This window comes from Podarcis cretensis (assembly GCF_951804945.1).
Source record: "Podarcis cretensis genome assembly, chromosome: 1".
NCBI lineage: Eukaryota > Metazoa > Chordata > Lepidosauria > Squamata > Lacertidae > Podarcis > Podarcis cretensis.
In genome coordinates, this window is record NC_137170.1 from 24368531 (window position 1) to 24377481 (window position 8951).

Sequence of the window (8951 nt, forward strand, 5' to 3'; positions counted from 1 at the left end):
TGAGGTTTTCAGGTCTTGAGTGAAGCTCACCCCTCTGCACCAGGCACTGCCTTTGGCTTTCACCCTTTCCTGCTCTTCCTGCGTTCCCCAAGATCAAGGCAAATGTGTGCATTTGTGACACACTGCAAAAATATGTACAAATTGCTGTCCCTCTCCCCCCCAAAAAAAAATTCTGTCATAATGAGTAGGTGGGGCAGGTGCTTTTCAACAGAGCTCTGTTTCCGTTTGTCAGCTGGAAGGGATAAAATACAACACTGTGTTTCCATTTGCCTCATAATAGGATCTGAGTGCTTGTTATGTAAATTAGATTTCTGTTAAAGTTCAGTTTTAAAGAAAGACTAAGTGCCTATTTAATTGAGGCCACTGCTGTAAATGCTTCTGTAAATTTCCATTCAGTCAATGAGACAGGTCATTCTAGCATGGAAGAAGTGAAATGAGGGAGGAAAGGGAAGGAATGAAATATTGAAAGGCCAGTTTTGAAAACAGGCCTGTATTCTGTGCTCAAACATGCAATATTTAAGATGCATTATTTTAATTTTTTTACTTTTTAAAAAACTATTTCCTTTTAATACACAAATGTACGCTTTGCTAACTGCTAACAGAACTGCGTAGAGCTATGCTAATGACTCAAACGGATGCTATTTTGTTCTGCAAATATTTTACGAGTTCTTTACGCAAGTCCTTTTTTTTTATGAATAAAAGGCGTAAGAGGAACTGGCTTCCCAGTGGATGTAGATGTTCGCTCTGCAAGACTGCGCAGAGCATGCAGAATTATCTATACCCTCCTGGCACAGAGATCTGTCTAATTACACTGTTTTCACTACCTAATCAAATGGAGTTCCCAGGAGTGGAATATTCTAAGTCTTTACAAGAGGCAGACAATTCACTAAAAACTGAACAGTGGAATCCAGGCTCTCAAGAAGCTCCTGTACTCGATGGTGAAAGGAGATCACAGCCCTTGGATAGCTGTGTTGTATTTTGGAACTCATTGTTGCTAAGGGCAACCAGGTGCAAAAGGGGAGAGCAGAACTGTTGTACATTTTAAAAAACAGCAACCCTCATTTCCCAAATGTAGTTCTTGCTGGGGTTTTATTTGAAAAAAATGTATCTTCCCTTTTTGTTACCGTGGCAATACTTAGGGCAGCTGAAACCTATTTAAAATATATTTAAAATTATCCAACAAAAACAAGCTGACAGGAAATTGTAATCTATGTACTTCCCAGAAAGTTGACTAGGCTGACGTTGGCTATGCCACAGTGTTAGGATAACTTAAGACAGAGGAGCAGCGAGTTGTCTGTACTTTTAAGAGTTTTGCGAGAAGCACGTTCAGTGATTCCACGAATGAATCGCTTCATGTAAAATATTTCAAAGTGCTTTTGTGGTAAAAACATCAACAATAAAAACAATTCCATTTTTTTTAAAACAAACAAACAATTGCATACATAAAGACAATTTCAAAACAGTACAGAGGCTAAACAACACTGGGTGCAACAGTTTTGTGCTGCTGTTGTTTTAAACTCTTTGTCTCCGCCCCCGCTCCTGCGTGTGTGTGTATAAAAAAATTAACTTTTTGGTGCATGTTTTTGTTATACTGTAAATCACTTCAAGATGCCTCAAGGGAAGCAATTCATAAATTAAATACATCACCACCACTACAATGCATCTTAGGAAATTAACAAGTTAGGTTGGGGCTACGATGCGTCCAGGAATCAAGCTTAGAAAATGGCGTCAGGGCGGATTTTTCCTGCATTGGCAAAATGTCCAGGGAAACCCAGATGTACAGCAAGTAGGGCAAATTTTTTAAAAATAAATGCTTTGAAAATCCAAAAGTCCCCAAACTTTTTTTGAGGGGGGGGGGTGTTCCCCCCAAAAGCTCAACAACCATGTCCAGATTTTCACTTTTGGGAATATGGTAACCCTATTTTAGGTTAAGTCAGGCAACCTTCCTTGAGATGATAGTTGGGGCCAGGTCAGGGAGATAAACAATTATGAATTTCAGAGCCTCCAAGCGGTTAGCATGAAAAGCGCAAATTGAATAGGCTTCCTTCTTCAGAGGATTAAAAGGGTTAAGGTTTAGAGCAGTGGGTTGGAATAAGCGGGAGATGGGGCAGGTCATGATGCTTGCTGCCCATTTGAGTGCAAGGCTACACTCAAATGGTCGGGGGGGGGGGCTCATTCTTTGAATCCCTCTCTGGGTGGGAGAGGAATGGGCACTCACCTGCAGATTGCCCTGAGGTCTGGCACTCAATTCCCTGGAGGCAATGAGACAACAAATTGCGGAACATCTCAGCTATAAGGATTTAAAGGTTGGAATTGAGATAAAGTTTTATTCGGTGCCAGAGACAGTGGGGGGGGGGGAGCCTGTGGTTGTTTTTCCAAGTTTTTCTTTTACATTTCTGATATGGCAACCCTCCTCAGAATGCAAGGTTAAAACATAATATAAAAAGTGAAGGTGGAAGAAACTGGATTAATAACATGAAATTTAACATCAAACTGGAACTGTGTGAGAGAGATGAATGGAATGGGGGGGGGAGAGTTTCACCCTTTGAAAGGACTGTGTTAGAATATAGAATGAAACCACCCCCACTCTCCGTTATTTTCAAAGGAATGTGAAAGAGACTGAAACAATTTGGAATGTAATCTAACTGGAAAGATAACTGACTATAATTTTTTCAGCTGAAAGGAGGAAAGGAGTCTGTCAACTGCAAGGTCAGAGGTTTTCTTATTAATCATTGGCAGTTTGGAATCAGACCGCTCTTCCTAGGTTGGGGGGGGGGATGACAAGGACAGTTTATTCGTTGAAACAGAGGGGTCTCTAGCAAACTCTTGAATCACAGGACAAAGTGATGCAGAGGCTTTTGGAAAACTATGAGACAACCACTTCCTCCGAATCATGATGGGGAATATTAATAGTTGGAAGAATGAAGGACACAACACCATATATGGTTGGGACAACATCTTGGGGGGGAATTACCACACGCAGGAAAGAACAGTGATCACAGACTAGCTCATTTGTAACGTTATAAATTACTTAATATATCAACACGAATTGAAACCATAAGATTGTAGCTGTTATATAAGGGAATACTATCTTGAAGGGAATGTAATTGAAATTATTAGGATTTTGGAACGCAGAAAATAAAAATAAAAAACAAAGAGGAACCCATCAAAACTAGCATGTGAGGAAATCACTTAAAGTGTATAATTCGGTATATAAATAATTGGTTTTAATAACTGGATAAAATTGGCATTGTTATAATGAGGCTGTTATTGGAACAATATTGGAAAATCAATAAAAATATATTTATCACAAAAAGAAGCAGGGACCTTTTTTAGATGCCAGAGCTATGAGCCCCTCCCCACCTAAGGTCAGGTTGCATATATGTGTAAATAAACCATAGATCCTAAAGACACCAGTATCTCCATTGTGCTTCATTTGTTCAAAAGGAAGTACAGACCCTGGGTTAAGGCACGCCTGCAACCCAGGAATATCGCATCACTCAATGAGATTGGTAAGTACACAGTTTGAACTTATTAGATGCATTGTTAAACTCAAGGCCGACCAACAAGCCCGTGAAACATCTGCCATTAAGGTTTATTACTTCATCAATATTGTGGAATATGGTATATAATACCTATTGCTCCCATGAGTCAGCCGGTCTATTCCAGAGGAACATGCTGTTTGCTTCCAGGTGTCAGATCAGAGACAAGGGGCCTGTGGATTCTGGCGTAAAGAGGGAAGGCCTGTTCTATCCCAGGACTGTAGATTCTGAACAGCATGTTGCGCAAACTGTATTGTTTAGCCCAGCAAGTGAGATTTCCTTTCCCTTGGCTAATGAGGAATTCGTGCTGGCAGGCTGCATTTCAGACACAGTGATCACGAGGCAGGACGAAACATCAAAAAAGGAGTGGAACATCAGAGGAACCGCAAATTGACTTTTGGAGGCCTATCTCTGTTTAAAAACAAGAATTGGGAGGAAGCATACTGGATGTGCCAAGTTTTGTGCTTTTATTTAAATACTTTTTTTAAAAAAAGCAAATTCTCCCAGTCTTCATTTGCCAGCCTGACTTTGTCCTCTTATTTATTACAGAATTAAGTTATTACACCCTGCCATTCTGCCATTCCTGGCTCCCAAGGCTGATTACAAGCAGAGTTCTGTAAAACGGTATGTCAAGATCAAATCAAACCACAATAATCGATAAAAGAAAAGTGAGTAAAAGCAATCAAAAGTTATAAGTGCTGCCAACACAAATTCAAAATGTTGCGAAAAATACATAAAGTTTTAAACTAGACATCTAAAAGCCAGTAATGTGGGTTGTCCAATGAAGAAGAAGAAGATGAAGTGTTTGGATTTGATATCCCACTTTATCACTACCCTAAGGAGTCTCAAAGCGGCTAACAATCTCCTTTCCCTTCCTCCCCCACAACAAACACTCTGTGAGGTGAGTGAGGCTGAGAGACTTCAGAGAGAAGTGTGACTAGCCCAAGGTCGCCCAGCAGCTGCATGTGGAGGAGCGGGGAAGCGAACCCAGTGCTTGGGAAAGGCATTCCATGCATGGTCTGGGTGCCACCACAAAAAGTCCCTGTTTCTGATTAACTTCCCACTGCACCAAGAGTAAGGCTGCTGCAGATTATTTTAATACCTGGTGAGGATCATATGGGAGCAGGCTTACAATTATCGGCAAGCCCTAGGCTTAGTGGTTTACACCACAGCGCCACCTGCATCCTGTGGCAAGTGATACTGTATTTTAATTATTTTGTTATTTTACAGATATATTGGGCTTTTGGATGTGTTTTATCTATTTGTTTTGTCATTTGCTCTTCTGCTGAACATTGCCCTGGGTTGCTTTTGGATGAAGGGGATTCATAAATCCAATAAATAAATACAGACCAAGAAGCCTCACCTCAATGCCTCTTTCCCTAGCCTGATCGTTTTGGCTCTTGTACCTGCTGTAGCATTTGGATCCCTGGCCTTATTTCTTGTCCTGTCTGCCTTGTAACTGTCCCAGTGACGACAAGTTTCAAAGAACACTGAGTTATGAGTCAACTCTGAGAAAACAAAGAGTGAGGGCAAGGAGAGTAGAAGAGAGGGGGATTTGGAGGCTGGAAATGGAAACAGAGGCAGCACAGGTGTGTTATACATTATTATGAATCAGGTGCCATAATCGTTTTGCAGTTTTTGTGAGCTGGAAGCTGGAAACAGGGCAGCAGGCTGGGAAGACACACACACACAGAGCCATGCCTGATTTCTGCTTGGATCTGAGCCTGTGGCTATGGGAGAAGCAAGACCATCTTGGAGTAGAAATGCCGTGAACCCCTCCATCACAGGCTCAGGTTGTATATGTGTAAATAAACCATATATCTTAAAGACACCATCTTCATGCCCTGGAATCTTGCAAGGCTCGGAGACCGGGGTGGCATCCACCAATAAATATGCACTCCAAGAGCACAAGTTCCCTTGTTTAAAAGGGGGGAGGCAGATGGACCCTCCTGTTTTAGTAATAATGCCCTTGGTTATTGTTAGATCTACAAAAATAATCACAACAGATGCTCTTAAAATGCACTGGTTTTCTTTCTTTTTGCAATTCAGGAGTGGAATTTAATTCCTCTTCTCTTCCTCCTCCCTGAAATATAAAATGGGATCTGCGTCTGAAAGTTGCTGAGATTTTATTTTATTTTTCTTTGATTGACAAGCTCAGACCATTGTTCTGCTGTGGAATGGATTCCATACTCCCAGTTACTAGAATAGAAACGTTTATCTGCAAGGAGGAAACCATTTGCTCTCTCCATTCCCAAATTGCAGGAAAGTATCATCACTGGAAGAAACGATGCCCTTCTGTGTTAAAGGTGTGGCAATATGTAGGCTTATATGTGCTCATCATTGAATGAACTGGTTTGCTAATGAGCTCCTTGTGTTTTTTTCCATGTCATCAAACCAAAGAAGCAGCAGCTCCAACTAGCACATCTAGAAATTGTTCTACTGTGAACAACAATATCCAATAATAACCTCTATTTCAGGGCATGTCTTTTATTTTAGGGCGTCAGCTCACTAATTGGAGAACATCAGCAGAGCACAGTGTTATTTGTTTTGCATTCTTACATTATGTTGTCTTTCCTCCCCCCCTCCAACTGTGGAGGAAAAGTTGCCTACTGACCAGGATGCTCTTCCACTGAATAAACCCTCCAGAGCAGGGATGGCTAGGCACATGTGACCGGTACTTTGCCAGTGTATACTCACAAAATTGTGTTTGGGGGATCTCAATCAAGCAGTATATAAATGTTATGGGACAAATAAATATTATGATTAGACCTTTTAGTTGCTTGTTACCCAAATGTGACTTACTTACAACAGTTAAAAAACATAAATACATTGGATCATTAAAATAATTCATACAAAACACCTATCATTCATTAATGTGGGTGATATATATGTACACACACACACACACACACAGAGAGAGAGAGAGAGAGAGAGAGAGAGAGAGAGTATATATATAATATATATATATATATAAGAACACAATTCACAAGTGTGTGAGAGATATGGAGGGACAGAGTGTTTCAGCAGGAGGCTAAGACTCCAAGTTCCATGGTGTATCTTAAAATAAATGCATGTTGTTTTGCTGATTTCCCTTTTTATACCTCACAATAACCATAGCAATGTTATCATCACAAGACGAGCAATTACCTCCTCCTCAGCCCTCTTCTTTATTTTTTGCTATTCTTTCCCACCCCCAAAAAATGGATTTGTGCCTTTGGCATGCAGCCTTCTTTCTAGAGCTTTTGAATTTTTGTGTGTGTGATGAAAAAAGAGAGTGTGTAGAAGTAGCAAGTGTAAAGAGATCTCTAGGGTGATGGGGGTTGGGGAGGAGGGCGGATTATCACTTGCCATCACTGGATCAGGAGGTGGCAGCAACTCATCTCTGTCCCCCAGATTGCCCTTCTTACTTTTGCGCCGCTTTATCTGACCAGTGATTCTCTTATTTATTCTTTCTGGTGATACATTAATTATGACCAAAAAAATGTGTTGAAAGAGAGATGTTCACATTAAGGCGTCTATATGCCAACTGATCAAACATAAGGCTCACAATTCTAGCATAGCTCATTTTTTAAGCTGAAATGTGATGGAGAGATTCTTCCCTTTTACAGAGCATACAGGAGCCCCAGGCCATAAGCACTAATGAACTGACCGAATATCCAGAAGTAGGTCATCACGGTTAATATCCAGGGATGCTTTGTTAGAGTGATTTTATTCTCTCGCTCCCTTTCCCTCTCCCCCCGCCCCACCACGGCTTTTTGGCTCTTGTTCTGTAACACACACACACACAGAGAGAGAGCCTGTAAATCTGGCTTCATTCCACTGACTTTGAAAGAGTTTCTCCCCTTTTACCCTGACGTCTTTGAGATTAGAATGTGCTGTACATTCTGGGTTAGGCTTGCGCCATAAAAGCACAGAGGCGAACTGCAGGGTACCAATGGCCCCTTTGCTGCACCTTATCCATCAAAGCTGCTTGTCCCCGGCCCTGCCACATGCCATACTGCATCAGCTCCTCCTTGACAAGAGAAGCTTCCAGTGCTGCCTGAGAAACCCTATCAAGGGATTTGGGCCCAGCAGGAGCCCTGCGTGCTGCGCTTGATGGGAACAGGGGAAAGCTGAAGAGAACCTTCCCCAGGCCAGCGCTGCCAGAGAAGAGGATAAGTTAAGAGTGCTGCTGCTGCTGAGCCTTTTCAACCCCTAGATGCAGCCAAATGTGATCTGTGTGAGTTTGCTTCTGCTTCCAGCCCTCAGAGCCAGTCAGGGATGGATGGCAGGGAAGAGGGATTCTGCCAGCCATCCCTGACTGGCTCTGATCAAGATGGCAAACATAAGGGAGATTCCAAAGGCGCCATCTTTTTATTTTTTAATGATTTCTGGGAAGATGTTGGGTTCTGTTCAGAGCTTGCCAACTGACTTTAAAGCGGCGCTGACTTGATACTACAGCAAACCAGGTTTTAAGCTTCTGTAGTATAACCCTCCATGGAATTTTTGGGGAAATATGATGCTCACAAAACTAGAAAGGGGTTGTTGTCTTTAACGGCAACATCACTTATCTTCGTATTCTCAAAATAAGGGCAAGTGGGCAATAGCCCTAGGATGACACATGATGTGATTAATGGGATGCAAACTGGATATCAAGCAGTAAAGGAACTGTGCCTGTTGTTGACCAAACCCCTCAAATATTTGTGAAGTAAAAACTTCTTTATTGGCAGTGTTATATAAGTAATGTCATAAATAATCAGCTTCTTTGAGGCTCTTTATCCGCAAATGAGTTACATAGGAATATGCCTCAGAAGTTTGGGGTGGTGGTGGGAGAGGGCATTCTCTGTGGCAGCCCCTAAGCTGTGGAAATCCCTCTCAACAGCTGTGTATCTTCATCACTACACAACTTTCAGTGAATGCTGAGGATGTACCACTTTATCCTGACCTTTCACACCCACAATGTGTGTTTTCAAGACCACCTTATTCCTGTGTCTGTAATTGTTTTTCATTTAAAACGTGCTGGTGAAGTGTGGGTAATATTTATTTTTACTTATTTATTCAATTTATACACCGCCCTATACTTGGAGGTCTCAGGGCACTTCATTAATAATAATAATAATAATAATAATAATAATAATAATAATAATGCCCCCTCCCCAGGCCGTAACCCTGACTAGCCCAGCTTTCTATCCTCATGTGAGTTTACCTATATCTTTGAGCTGCGATAATGTCTCTTGCTTACCTTGATTGAAGGATGGAGATATGTGTATGTGTATATCACAGTCTCCAACTGCCCCCCAAATCCCGGGACTGTCACAAAAACCCAGCATTTCCCTTTGTCACACAGAGTCCCAAATTTCCAAGGAACCTTCCCTTTAGGTACAACATGTCAGTGTGTTACCAGAAGATCGGATCCGATCATCCCTCTAA

General features: G+C 41.6%; 1 long non-coding RNA gene across 1 annotated transcript; it reads left to right on the forward strand.

The window, feature by feature from the left end:
* Positions 1–2557: 2557 nt before the first annotated feature.
* LOC307200896 lies at positions 2558–4210 on the forward strand. The gene is made up of 3 exons (XR_013832468.1): positions 2558–2709; positions 3448–3512; positions 4092–4210. It is a non-coding gene; the product is annotated as an uncharacterized lncRNA (long non-coding RNA).
* Positions 4211–8951: the final 4741 nt, after the last annotated feature.